The sequence below is a fragment of the Phymastichus coffea genome, unplaced genomic scaffold (genome assembly GCF_024137745.1).
Source record: "Phymastichus coffea isolate CEN01 unplaced genomic scaffold, Cenicafe_Pcof_1.1 PCOF00001, whole genome shotgun sequence".
Lineage (NCBI taxonomy): Eukaryota > Metazoa > Arthropoda > Insecta > Hymenoptera > Eulophidae > Phymastichus > Phymastichus coffea.
Genome location: NW_026706812.1, coordinates 14,959,001 through 14,974,798, shown reverse-complemented (window position 1 = coordinate 14,974,798; position 15,798 = coordinate 14,959,001).

Genomic DNA, 15,798 nt, shown 5'->3' with positions numbered 1-15,798 from the left:
AATGCAGGAAAGGAGGAGGAAGGGGGAAGGAAGAAGAATTCGAATGGGAAGGTGAGAACATAGAGATGGTTAAAGAGTACAACTACTTGGGATATGTGATAAGCAGAAATAACGGAAATAAAAAGCAGATAAAGAACGTAGAAGGGAAAATAAATATGGGACACGGAAAGTTATGGGGCTAGGAGAAAAGCTATTTAGAGAAAACTGGGAGCTATGGATGAACCTGTTCGATGCTCTGGCGAATAGCGTGATTATGTATGGAGCAGAAATCTGGGGATGGAAGAGATATGAGGAAATAGAGAGACTACAACTAAAATACATAAAGTGGGTATTAGGATTAGATAGAAACACGCCAAGTTACCTAATACGATGTGAAACAGGAAGACAAGAATTGAAAGAAACAGCATTAGAAAGAGCAAAGAAGTATGAAAACAAAATAAGAGAAGAAAGAGATGGCTTAATAAAAAAAGAAGCATGGAGAGAATTAAAGAAAAGGGAAAGAAATGAAGAAGATAAAAAGGGTAAGAAGGAGGAGGGAGAGGAAAGGCTGGAAAAAAGTAAAATATACAGAGAGAGAGAAGAGGAAGATGAAATGAGGGAAGAGTTTTGGGAAGAAATAAGAGATGAGCTAAAGAAAAAAGAAGAAAAAGAACTAGAAAAAAAACTAGAAAAATCAAGATACATAAACGAGTGGAAAGAACTGAAAGAAGAAATGAAAAGGTATAGGTTAAAGAAAATTCAAGGAGAGGGAAGAATAAAAGGCCTGCAAATAAGGGAAAGGTTTAGGTTAGGTAATGAAACAAGAGGAAGCAGGTATTGGGAAAAAGAAGAAAATAAGAGATGTAGAATGTGTATGAAAGACAAAGAAAATTTGAAGCACATGATAGAAAAATGTGAAAAAAGCAGAATGGAAGGGGAAGAATGGGAAAAAATAATAATAGGAAGCAAAGAAAAGATAGCGTGGCTGATGGAGATAAAATGAAAAAGAAGAAGAAATGAAGAGAAGAAAGAAAAAGAAAAGCAAGAAGACGAAGCTACAAGACCCTAAGGAGAGACGGAAACAGAAGACAGAGGAGCAAGACTCGCAGACACATCTACACACACATACATACCACACATACACACAAAACACAAACATACGCGCAAACATAAACATACACATGCACATACACACACACAAGACACAAGTAACAGCAACTACACAAGCGAGAGGAAGCAGGTATTGGAGGATGGAGCAAAATGGAAAAGAAGAAGAATCGAAGAAGAGAAAGAAAAAGGTAAACTAGAAGGCAAATCATAAGATACTGAGGAAAAATAAGTGAGGTTGAGGAAAGGAAAGGCAGAGGGAGCAATAGGAAACAAGAAAAAGGTGTTAAAGCCTTAATAAGGAGAAAGATAGATGAAATGATTAGCAAGAAGGAGAGCAAAAGCAAAGGAAAGGCAAAGGTGAAAAGGCAAAAGAAAGTAATAAAGGAAAAGCTGAAAAGAAAACATGCAAGAAAGAGAAAAAAAACAGAAGAGCGGAAAAGGCAGATCTTGGAGAGAGAAAGAGGAAGAGAAGATTAATCAGAAGAAAAATGAGAAGAAAAGAGGAACAGGAAGGCGCAGAAGACAGCCACACAAGAGTTGCAGACACACCTACAAAGGCACATATTTACACAACACATACACACACACGCACGCGCGCACTCACACACACACACACAAAACACATACATAATCAACTACACAAACTGGATACGAGACACAAATAGTAATATAAGAAATGTAAACCAAATGTAACATATAAGTTGTAAATAAATAAACTAAACTAAACTATATATTTCAATTCATCTTCCTCTAAACTATCATTAGTTGTCCCATCTATTATTTGATCTCGAAATATAATTTGATCAACTTCTAACTTATTTGACATGAAATATGTAAAGCTAGTGTCTACAATCGTATCGCTAACTCTTCGAGCATTTATGTACTCTTTTCTATTTTCATTTAATTTAGCCTTTCGACTAGGTTGTTTACGTCTTTTGTTTTTGATTTCGTTTACATCTTTCAATTCAACTTTTCGTTTTAATAACTTACCACTGTTCCTATTACTTTCTAATACTTTATTTTCCTCTATAAGATTATATTTAGGACTCTCTTTATCTACTCCTTCTGTCAGATCATCTTTAACATATTCTACTTCTACTTCTACATCATCATCGACAATTTTTGAATCATCTATACCTTTTCCTTCATAAATATCTTTGTAAACCAATTTTTCATTAAATCTCACATGACGAGATTTAATAAACTTTCCTGTATTTGGATGCCAAAGAATATAGCCAGTAGATGAATAGCCAACCAGAACTGTTTTGATAGCTTTACTGGAGAATTTTGTTTTTCTAATTGGAACTTCTGTGTAAGCAATACATCCAAACCTTCTAATTTCGTCAAAATAAAAATTTACTTTTGGAACAAACTTCTGAATAGGTATTTCAAAATTGATTGCTTTATGAGGAGTTCTATTATATAAATAAACAGCTGCTTCTGAAGCAAAAATCCACATACTACTAGGTAAACCAGAATCAATCATAAGAGCTCTAATTTTTTCTTGTATAATATTATTAAATCTTTCAGCAGTGCCATTTAGTTCTAGTGTATAAGGAGGTGCAAAATCACTATCTATATTTTCTCTTTCCATTACTTCTAACAATTTTTCTCCAACAAATTCTTTGGCATTGTCGCCTCTAATAAAACAAACTTTGATATTAACACCTATTAAATTTCGTGAAGAATTAATAAATTTTTCTAAACAATTACCAGCTTCACTTTTATGTTTTATTGAAAATGTTTTTGCAAATCTACTATAGTCATCTATAAATGCAATAATAAAACGATTACCTCCAGGATATGATACTGGTTTAATCTGTACCCATAATATCAGTATATATAATTTGTAAAGATCTTTCTCTTCTAGTTCTATTATTTTTAAATAGTAATTTTTTCATCTTTGCTAAAATACAAACGTCACAATCTTGAATAGATTCATCAAATTTTACATCTTTTAATTTAGGTTCTAATTTTTGTAACATTTTTAGATAACTCAAAGAAATATATCCTAACCTAATATGCCAAAACATATCTCCACCAAGTTTCTTAACAACTGTATTTTTTAATTCAGATAAATTAGTGTTACAAATTTCTTTAATTTCATCAAAATCTTCTAAAGTATCTAAATCAATAATTTTTCTATTAAAATTGAATTCATCTAAATTTGAATCTGCTTTAACGAGTTCTTCTTCATTCTCCCTCCCAATCACAGAAGGGGATATATTTATTTCATCTAAATTTCGAACTCCCTCCGAATTTTTGGAATCAAAGTCTAATGTTTTAGAAACTCGTCAACAGAAACTATTCTTGCTTTGCAAGAATATTTCTCATATGATTCAGTTTCTTTCACTTGATTATTTTTAACAGATAAAGTAACTATCCAATTCGGTTTTACATAAATGCCCTCTAAATATTCTAAACCAGTTTGTTTATTAAATATTTTTAGTTTTTCATCATCTAAGTATGCTAAACCTGCTTCAGCAAAATGTCTCAAAGACATAAAATTTTCAGTAATGTTTTCAGCTGCTAAAACATTTGTTAGTTTAATACATTTATGGCCTGAAACATTCGATTATAAATATAAATTTCCTTTTCCATCTATCTCTATATCTGCAGATTTATTTTTATTCGCACTTCTAATAACTTCGCCTGAACATTTTTCAAAATTACTAAGAACTAAACCTTTATTTCTAATAATATGTTCAGTTACGCCTGAATCAGCAATAAAACTAATTTCAGTAATATTATTAGAGTTATTTGATTGCATACCTGCACTCAAAGCTTGAGTCTTGTTACCTCCATTACTTTGACTCTTGCCGGGAGTATATGGCCTTACAAAATTCTTTGATACTTTCCCTCTATTTTGACCATTTCCTCTAAAATTTCCACCTTGACCACCCCTACCTCTTCTTCTACAACTACCTCTTCCTCTAGTTTGATTACCTCTTAAACTTTCAGTGTTTACATGCCCCTCTGAATTATCATCCAAATGTCTGTTATTATTATTTTTGTAAAAACCTCGAGTTAAACCTTTTTCCTCTAACATATCCTCCTGATCCCCTTCGATAGCAATTATCGCCTTTATGATTCGTTACACATTGACATGAGTAACAAAACCACGAGCCATACTGCTCCAAAGGACAATCAGATGATCGATGTCCTTCTTTGTTACATCTATAACATCTAAATTGTTGTCCACTGTGACCATGATATCTTCTTTGAGCAACTTGTGCCATTGGTTCATCTTTAATCATATTATCAGCCTTTTTCTCTGTTTCTAATTGCAATAAGAAATTTTTAATTTCGTCTAAAGTCATTGGGTTTTTACTAGTCTGTTTTCTAATAAAATTAGCAGAACGGAGTTCTGGGACAGTATTAGATACAGCTTGGTAAAAAGCAGACCTTTTCTCTTCTTCTGTTAAAGGTATTGCATCTAAACAACCTTCATATTCTCTTATAATATTGTCAAATTTTTCAATAAAAACCCCAATTCGTTTTTGTTGTTTCAATTTTAAATTATATAAACGTGTCCTCACAGATGAGTCAGTAACATTGGACTCAATCTGTTTGGTTTCATGTAACTTCTGTATAATAATTCGAGGATCTCTAAAATTTATTATCTTTTTATGATAATTTTCGTCTAATCTATTTATAATAATATCTCTAACCAAAATTTTTCTTTTCACTATCATTTCATCATCAAAATCTTCTGGAACGCTAGTATTTGAATCAATAACATCTAATAAATTATTGGCTGATAATTCTGAATTTAAATAGTATATCCAAAGATTGAAGTTAAATTTGATAGTTAATTTATAATCTCTTTTCACATTTACTTTTATTGAACTATTCCGTAATTCAAGAGTTTTCTTTAAATCATCAAATGTTATATTAATTTGAGGTGTACTATCTAAATTATTAGTTTCATTTTCTATACTATTATGATGGCCCTGAATATTATTTGAATTTTGAACCTTGGAACTCCTATTCGCTTCTACAGATTTAAGTTTTAACTTCTCTACTTCTAAAAAATTTTCAGACATTTTCTTAGCAGTTTCCATTAAACCACTAAATTGTTTTAAGAGCATCTCTCTGCACTTTGCTATACTCATCAGCAGCATCTAATTTCTTTCTAAGAGCAGCTTCAACCTGATCCCTATTTAACTGCCCGCTTGTATCTGGAGGTGTAACATCATTTGATCCGGCAGTTTGTTGATCTGTAAACAATTCATCTTTCAATGTTTGGATTTAACCTCTAAAATGTGTACTATGGATCCATAGATTTCATCTAAAACTTTCTAAACTTCTTAAATGTGTTTACAGATATTCTATATTTATGATTGGTAACCTTGTTTTGAAGTAATAATATTAGCAGCATTTGGTGTTGATGCTCCTTGTGGTGTAATCCCGTTTTAAGATCAACCTCCATGTCTCCATTCAGTAAATCATCTTCTTCTTGCGGAGTGAGATCAGCCATCTCTCGTCAGTAACTCACGATCTCAACTTCTAAATAAATACCAAACATTGCTTCTAGAATAATGTCAACTTTTTGAGTTACTGTTGCTTGTTTCTCATAATTTCCAACCGCACTGCTCATTGGAAAATATTCAAAACAGACAATCATCCACGTATACCCCAGTACAATACACATGCTCTCCTCTGACCTAACCCAACGTACGACTATCAAGCCGGTGTAAAGGAGCCGATCGCACACATGTATTGCACCGAAAGCACACCCGAAATGAATGTCTACATCCAATTTGTAACTACACCGCACTGCTAATTTCATCACAAATCAGACGCGAGAGGGCAAATAAAAATAATTTTAACTTCTAATCATCTTATGCCATAACTAAATATAAAAAAAAAAAATTTTCATTTCAAAGAAAAATTTAATCATGACATCTAAACATTTCATCCATCAAATACATCAATATAACTGATCTAAGCATCTTTCAATCAAACAGATCGAGCAAACACAACAAACCGAACCTTTGGTAGGCCGTCGATCGAATCATCAATCGTATTGATCGACACAGCTCGCCGAGCAACAACAAAAGCGCGAGCGCTTGTTTGGTATTCCATAGCACCCAGCCTTGTGCTAAGGCGGCTTGTTTTCGCTAAATCTTTTCAAGCTAAATATCATTTTCGCTGAAAATAAATTTCATTATTAATTTCATTAAATTATGAAATACACAATCACATTCATACATTTAATCATCTAAAATTACTTCCGGAAGCATGCGCACCCCTTTTTCATCTAAAGTCAACGTTGAACTTTTTATTGAAACGTTTCATGTTTTTCGCGTGTCGACACTTACATCTAATGGCCATTTTTAACATCTTACTTTGATTAACGCTCTAGGTTGAAATGATTCAAAAATCCTCTAGGTCTACTGCTGACAAACCAGATTCGATACGCCACGCGTACGTAGCAACGAGTTCGTTCGTACACCGCAGACGGTTCTTTCTCTTAATCACTTGAAATATCGCCTCTAGTCATCGTCTAGCGCAGCGGAAGCGTGCTGAGCCCATAACCTGTTGTAGTATAGGTTTAAGAATGAATAAAGTATATGTGACGAGAGCAGGCCGTTTGCCCGTCTCTCGTCCGCGTTTCTCCCTCCCCCACTCGGCTAAGCGTGGTGGCCAACGTTGGGCGCATTTAAGTATGCGCCTAACACTTGGTCTTTTGTTTCAGCGCCAAGGACGAGCCAGCGCAGTTGAGCGCAAGAAAAAGTTGAAGAGCGCGGAGAGAGAGTGAGAAAGAGAGAGAGAGAGAGAAAGAGAGTATTAGGCCTATGCAGGGATTGGCAGGCGCGCAACGCGTGACCGATAAGCGACGCGTCGCGTGCCGCCTAACTAATAGGTCAAGGTAGGGAGAGGAGCGAGCGCCGCTGAGCGACTGCAAGATGCGCGCAAGAATCAGTGCGTGAGAGAGTCGCAGCCGAGCCTTACGAGAGTGAGGGAGTAGAAGCCTAGTCCTACTACAGTGCGGAAGTCCGAGCCCAGCAGAGAGAGCAGTTTGGGATAGCCGGAAGGAAGCACGATCAATCCTACCGGCAATGGCCTTGCCAGCGACAGCAGCCAGCCCACCTGCCAAGAGAGTCAACGTCGCCGACGGAGACCTGGTCAGCGACAGCGGTTAGCGACGATCTGACCAGCGACGAGGCCCGGTACGTCCTGCGGCAGCACATCACCCAGGATTCTCGACGTTGCGAGGAACAGGAGAACAAAGGTCAAGCCTTCCTTTTCTTCTTTCTCTCTACACTCTCTCTCTCTGTTGATGCGACGACCGGTGCGCGGTGAAAGAGACAGCCTGGCACTCACGTGCCGGCTATCTGAAGGTACGCGCTAAGATTAATTTGTAGTGACGTAAGTTGCGACCGATGAATTGTCCAGGCGCCCACGTGCCGGGCAATTTACCCGGTATTAGTCCGCGTAGTTTTTAAGTGAGTTTGTAATAGGTTAAGTATGCGATTTGGTATTAGGATAAAATGCGAAATGTTCATTTGTGATTATCTTAAGTAGTTTATTGTTCTATTTGCAGTTTGTTAGTCGGTAATTTAGATTATGTTATGCGCGCGTTTATTCAGTGTGATAATTAATAATAATAAGAGGTTGTAAATGAGATTTGATTCTTGTCTGTGTATAATTTATTTATCAACCTCCCCTCGTTCTTCTCTCTCAATTGTCATGAGCGAAAGTGCCTCACTTACCCCGCAAAAGAATTGGTAACAAAGGACTAAGTTTTGTTACATATACATAAATATATCTTCTGTAGGTTTTTATTAAACGTCTAATCTATTCAAGCTCTAGACTTCGACTAACTTTTTTATTAGAAAAACAATCCAATGCGTCTCTGCGCAACGCTATTCAACTATTTTACAATAAGACAAAAGAACAATATCGAACATATTAATTTTGTTTAAAGCATAGTTCTAACAATTAACGCACAAACTCCCACGATGCAGAGCTAACCGCCGCTCCGTTAAACACGTATGGTTATACGTGTATTCGCCTTTACGTTGGATACTTTCGTTTCAGTGTCTTCTTTTCAACCGAGTTGAATTAACCTTAAGTCACTTAACTTGTGACACTCGATCTCTCTTCAGCTTGAATGACTTAATGCCTAATCCACATAATCCACTATACGAAATAGGATTAAGACTCAAGCCTTTATAGATCTATTAACTATTAGGAAACGAAATGACGTAAACGGCGAATAAAATTAACAAAGTTTAATTAATAAAAACTACAGTCTTTTATGGGCCGAAAGACTAACGCACGCGAATAGAATTCACAATTATTGATTACAATTCGAGAGAGAGAGAGAGGGAGAGAGAGAATGAAAATTGTCGCGAAATCTAACGCTCGGCGCGAATTCAAAAATTACCATCGCAATAGACAAAATACTTTCGAAAGTATTTTGTCGCGCAATAATACAAAGGTGCACCTACCCTGCGGTGCAATTACGGTGATCAGCCGTAATTGATGAAGCGAAATATAAAGATGCTCCTCGGATCAGCTGCGCTGCCTCTCTCAAAAATATCTTCTGCTTTTATCGTTGCCGATTTAACTGCTGCTTTCATGCTGCAATCACTCACGCACGCCAAAAATCCAGAAAACTTTTAATTATAAAATAACGGCGAAACACAGTGCAAAACTAAATCACGATACTCTCGCGAAAGCAGCTGAGGCTTAACTGCCTATTTTCAAAACCTTGCGCGCCCTCTCTCTCTCTTAGTCGTTCGAACTAACATCGCGAGTAGACGAATCGCGAACGGATCGATTAATCGAATCGACTACCGTTGCATATTATATTATTTTCTGTTAATCACATCACAATCATCAGCGATAAGATGAATCAAATTATACGTTGTGCCATATAGTGCTTTTACCCAGCGTCGTTCTTCGTTTATACACTGTAACGGGGTAGCTATCCGTTTATTTAATTATGCGCGCGATCGCATCAAAGAACGCGCGGGATTATCCAAACGTTCAAATTCGTAACTGAAGAGCAGGAGGGAACGGGCGTCAATCAACCAACTTTCTACTAGCGCGAAATAATAACATCAAAGTTACAATCAATATCACATTCGAGATCGTTTATTTCCTCTTATTTCTATAGTGTGTTAGGCCTGCGTGTTTATGTTTACAAAGCGCGCGCGCGACAATAACATGCAGCGTCGGATCGGTCGCCACACTTTGAGTTAATACATGCACGCTTCTTATGAAATACGAGAGATTAGTTATTAGCAGTTATAGCAATCGCGAAATTAAGCTGGCCAGCTTACCTTATTAACAGTCGCACAGTGAACGAGGGAAAAAGTTCGCAACCAAATCTCGGGGAAGTCCGCTTCTATGACCAAGCGGTTCTCGCTTTCGATTTCGCCCTCGATGGCGAAACCTCACACTCACACACGCTCACACACACTCGTCGCCGTCAGGCGAAGGCACAGCTTATCTCTGTCCTAATCAGTTCGTCTCGGTACTCTAAGAAAACTCGGGAAAAACTCTAATTGTTACTAGATGCAGCTGAGCGTGCGGGTTCTAATCTTCAACTGGTTCGTTTTCATACGCGTGCATTCCGTCCCGTCTCGTGCCGAATTCCCTCATTACACACTTTCCCCAACCCATAGGTGCTGCCCCCGCAGGCAGCCGCATGGTTGGACTGTTAGCACTAATCAGACGTTTACCGTCACAACACACATAAACACATGCACACAAATATAATTAATAATAAATTTATGTTTAATTGTAATTATAATAAAAAATAAACAAAAAATAATCAAAAATATATATATAGCTACCTAAAGTCAAAGTTATTGCGCTATTGTCAGTATGGTCAGCATCTTGGACATTTATTCGATTCGTTGTCTTGACATGTCAAACATGTGTGATCGTTTCTTCTCTGTAAGACCCCGGTCCCATAGCTACGTATGAATGCAGACGGATACGGACGCGAATCGCAACTCTAGTAACATCACTAAAAATCTCTAGTTCGATTATTTAGTACCAACACTACCCGTAGTGAGCAAAAGTAACTGTTGTTTAAAACTGTAGCTCCGAACGTACCACATTTAATGAACGCCTATCTAACCTATAACGTTTGTTTATATTCCGTCAATGAACCGTGCCACAGGCTAAACTTGTATCACCTTTAAGTAATGCAAAAGTCATGTTAATATTTAATCCTTAGTTGTGAAATTTTTTGATGATGACAAATATTTGCAAGTGAAATAAATAAATGCTATAATATTTGCAGTTGATATAATTGTGAGAAATGAATCCTATTGAAAAGATCATTATGGAAAACGTACGCTGGAAATACATTTATGTTTGACCCTGAGGATGAGAAGCACTATTTAGAAGATCCTGAACGTGCTGTTTTGGAGAAAATTCAGAAACGTATAAAAACAGAACAAGCTGTTCAAATGTCAGGTCTACAATTTACTTTTCAAATTCGCATGAATATTGATTATCGATGAGTATGCTATTGTAAAAAAAGTTTTTGGGATGATTAATACATATCATTTAAATTGTTTTCTTTAGTGGAATAGATTAAAGTAAAATATAGATATCTTAAAGATATTTTTGTAAAAGCAGATAATTTGGTTGAAGCCAAGCAGAATTTAACCTTTTTGCAGAAATGTATTTATCAAAGGATGTTTTATTTGAAATCTTTTATTAAGAAAAAAGATCGCAAAAGCAAAGCTGGAAAATATGAAATTATGTCAACCTTTAAAAGTAAAGAAACTGCGTCTATTGCTTTAACCAATGAGGTAAAGAACTTTCTTGAAAATACAAAAAGAAATACTTTGAATGAGTTGATAATTACTTTGAATGAGAAAATTAAAAACTATAAAGATTCTCGAACACAGAGACTTGTGCTTTGGAAAATACTTAGAATCATCAGTGATTAAAATAATAATTGTAAAGAAAAATAACATGAAACGTAACATTATAGGTACTCAATCTCATATAGTTTCATAAATTTAATCATATTTTGCTCTTATATTATTAATTTTCTTAAACCCTTTTAAATTTTGTATCATCTGACAGCATTTCCTTGCGTGTTTTTTTCAAATTCAATTTAACAAATTTCTGCCTAATCTTGTACCACCCGTGTTTTTATAATAACCTTAATTTGGCAGACTCAATGGAACAATCAAATTAATAGAAAAATTGTTCCAAGAGACAAAAGATAAAATTTATTTAGTTATTTAAGACGATTCACTGTAACAATTTTTGTATGCTACCAAGCTGCCTAATAAATATTAATTGTTTATAAAACGAATTTAATAAGTGTTTTTAGTTGATAAAATTTATTTTTCATCTTTATAATATGATGCAAATATGTGTACCTATACACAAGATAAATAAGGTCATTGCCAAATAAATATAAACACGCGCGTATCCCTTCTCTGGTCTTCTGCGTTCCTTCCTCCATATTATAATAGTTCCAGCACTTTCGGCTCGGCAACAGCCGACATTTTCTTTCTTAGTCTCAATTATTTTGGAGCAGATATATTTTGTATCTGCTTTAAAATAATTGAGACTAAGAAACTCATGGACAGATTACGACACTATCACAATCCATTTTACAATATTTACGATTACTTAAACTAATAAAGCAAGCGGAGTAAGTAAACTTTATTCAAATGTAGCCATCTCTAACATACAAATTTTGTGTAGTTACAAATAATGAGATTTTTATTTTTATTTCAGAATTTCAGAATGATTAGTTTATATATCACTAAGATTTGGACTGTTTTGTCACCGAATAAAATTAAAACATTTATTGAAAGAACAGTTATCCAAATGATGTGGTAAAATTATTTAATATATTTATAATATAATTTAAGAAGGTACATTGAGGCATTTGAATGAGAAATTAATTTATATTCTAAACTTCAGTTATAAAAAGTAGTTTATTGGTTATATTTTTTCAAAGCTTTTTCTATTGTTTGTTGGATTACATAAAAACGCATTTTCTTTATTTTTTCATCTTGTGATTCCCTAAGTGCCTGGTACAAAATCTCCACCACATTATTTTTTATTTTTATTTCAATTTCTAATTGACATTTGTCGTTCCTAGCTCTCACAGCAGCAACCTGCATAAGTGCTTTTGGTTCTGAAGCATTCCACATCGATGAAAGTTGCTGAGAGGAAGGTCCAGACTCATTATTTTTAAAAGAACCAAGCTGCGTGACTGGTGTTGGCTGCCAAGCGTTTAATCTAGAAGATAGCTGCCTTGATGAAGGTCCAACCTCAGCATTTTTAAAAGATTCAAGCTGCGTGACTTGTGTTAGCTCCTAAGCGTTCAATGTAGAAGAGAGCTGCCTAGAGGAAGGTTCAGCCTTAGCATTTTTAACAGAATCAAGTTGCGTGACTTGTGTTAGCTCCCAAGCGTTCAATGTAGAAGAGAGCTGCCTAGAGGAAGGTCCAACCTCGGCATTTAAACAAAATGGGTTAACATGCTGTTTTTGAATGTTCGTAAGTACAAAATCTTCATAACCATCAAGAATTTCTAACTTTTCTGTCTCAGAATCACAATAATTGACAGGGTCTTCTTCTATGTTTCCCATTAACTCATCGTAGATTTCTCGCATAATATCTTTTTGATTGTGTGTTTTATAAACAGGATTCTTATTGTGCGAGATAAAGTTTTCCAACATAATTAACATCCTGTAAAAACTTTCTGAAAGCATTTCCTTGCGTGTTTTTTTAAAATTTAATTTAACAAATTTCTGTCTCATTTTGTACCATGTATTTTGAAATTCTGATGCTGGTGTAAGAAAAAATTTTGTTTAACAACTAAATTTACGATATATATATTATAATTTTTTTACTATTTTTATAATTACATTTTACGTTTTACATTTATTACATATTAGTACATTACGATACAAGTGATACAAGTAGATTCTTGTCTCGTGTGGTGTTTACGCCCGAGCGAAGCGAGGGTGGAAAGGTACACGATACAAGAAACTCTTTCCCGAACATGTGCCGTACCGTATTTTTTGATACGACGTGTGGAAAGTGAGATTTTCAACACATATTCTTTGCCGAGCGTGCGGGAAAAACGCACTTTCCGCATGGAGTGTCGATAAATAATTACCTTCTACGACTTCATGTACTACTGTGGGCAAAAAGTAAGGTGAATTTTCAATTTAAACTTCGCGGGCTTAACATTTCGGGCTAGTTCTTTTTTTCTTGAGTTGGTAGGACTGCGAATGACATCTGGGACAAATTTCATGTCAATGTCATCATCGGTAATATATTTACGCTTGTGTTTACCAAACGACCAAGAGTGCATGTTTCGATTTTTACAATGTCTGATTTAATTGAGCAAAGAAGTGCCATCAAATTTTGTTTGCGGAATGAAATTTCGGCTGCGGAAACGTTGAGGATGTTGCGGAAGGCCTTTGGTGATTCTACCATGTCGCAGAAAAATGTTTATAAGTGGTACAAAGACTTCAAAGAGGGTCGAGAACGTGTTGATGACTTGGAGCGCTCCGGACGACCATCGACGTGAACAGATTACCAACACGTCAATAAAGTGAAGGAATTAGTGCTCGAAAATCGTCGGTTGACTGTTAGAGACCTTACTGATATGATCGGAATATCAGAAGGATCTGTGGAAAGGTACACGATACAAGAAACTCTTTCCCGAACATGTGCCGTACCGTATTTTTTGATACGACGTGTGGAAAGTGAGATTTTCAACCCACATTCTTTGCCGAGCGTGCGGGAACAACGCACTTTCCGCATGGAGTGTCGATAAATAATTACCTTCTACGACTTCATGTAATTCGTCTTCCATAGCATTTTTCACATAATGAAAAAAGTTTTCAGTCTGCACCTTATCACCATGTCTAACATCAGATTTAGAATATAAAAATATATTATGATCATCTTCAATAACTTTTTTTATAATAAATTTTTCTCAACGATTCATTATTATCAAAATTGATTTTACTGATTTAATAAGTACTTGAATATCCAAGATTAAACAAAGGAGAATAATCGTGACTGTCACGTAAATTTCTAATTTATTGGCTTGTGTGTGTATGTGTGTGTGTGTGTGAGAATATGTCTAACAAAGACAAAAAAACGCACACAGCCTTATGCGTATTGATGTTCAAACACTGAAAACTGTAGTGTACTATTATTCGCCTATTTTAATTAACATCTTACAATTATTTAACTATTTGAATTTGAATTTTTTAGTGGATCCATCGGAACATAGCGTAAAAAAGAATTACATTTTAAAATAATTGGAGATGGCAGATTCAATGGAACAATCAAATTTACAAGAAAATACATTTTATGACATACTCATTAATTTTATATGAATAATCCTGCTTTATATGAAAAAATGGAAGATGGATATTCCATCACAGTAGAAAAATTAGACAAACTGTCTATTTTGTTCAACTATTTGAAAGAATTAAATATTCACAAAACAGGTTATAATTTTATAATCAAACGAACTTACCTGTATGTGAAGTTCGATTCTAATTACAGTACATCTAGTTCGAAGATATTACTATGTAGTTCGGCTCTCAGCCGCGAGATGTGACAACTCTTCAAGCACAACGTAAAAAATTGCTTGGGGCATGTATGTGCGCCTGTCCGTCCCCCCTCCTGCATAGCCGGACTATCATCTAAGCTTCATATCTTTATCGCGATTGTATAATTTATAGAATGGGCTGTGCAACAAATGACAATCAACGGGTGGGATCTAATATCTTCGAACAAGATGTAATATAATTATAATCGAACTTCACATACAGGTAAGTTCGTTTGATTATCAAATTATATTACATCTAGTTCTCGATATTACTATGTAGTAGTTTAGCGAAATGATAAATTATACAATTAATTAAAATTTATGAAAACTAAAAAGGAGATAACTAAATATCTAAAGTTATTGATTTAAATTAAAGAAATTAACGCTACATTAACGCTACATTAATATTACCTCTTGATTTTACATTTGGAATAAACATAGGTATGAGTAATCTTAAGATACAAAGCTTGAAAGAAAAAATAGAACAAATAAAATGTAATTATAGTGAAATACACAGAGTAGGATGCATAGTATCAACTAAATGCTGTAATCCTCCAAGAGAGCCGTGGCGTAGTCTATAGGATCCGATCGTAGAATTGGTCGATTGTAGAATTTTGCGAAAGACTGGGAATTAGCAGTTCAGCCAGTCGTACGCCTGATGGTATCGATATCTATTCCAAGGGTTTTAGCTTTAGAGGTTGCGGCTCCTCTAGTCGAGTGAGCACCGAAAATGCTGGTATCGATGCCACTGTTCTGTAAAATTTTCTTAACCCATCTGCTGATGGTATCAGAAGAGACCTGTTTGTGGGGCTTCTTCGTAGACAGGAATAACTTTGGTGTTTCAGGAGAGTCGTCTCGAAAGTCTTTCGTTCTCTCAATGTAAGCCACGACAGTCGAGGCTACGCAGATCTTGGGGATTTGGCTATAATATGAGAGCCAAAGCAAGGGCTGATGTCTTTATTGTGTCCGGGATACAGATACTCAAACCCTTGGAATCAAACGAAATATTCTCTAGTTTGATATTAGCGATTGTCTGAGCTCGGTGGCCGGTGCATATCATCATTAGCATGTTAATTTTCTGTATAATGAGAGTAAGCGAAGAATTATCTAAGGGCCAAATGGTTTCTGAG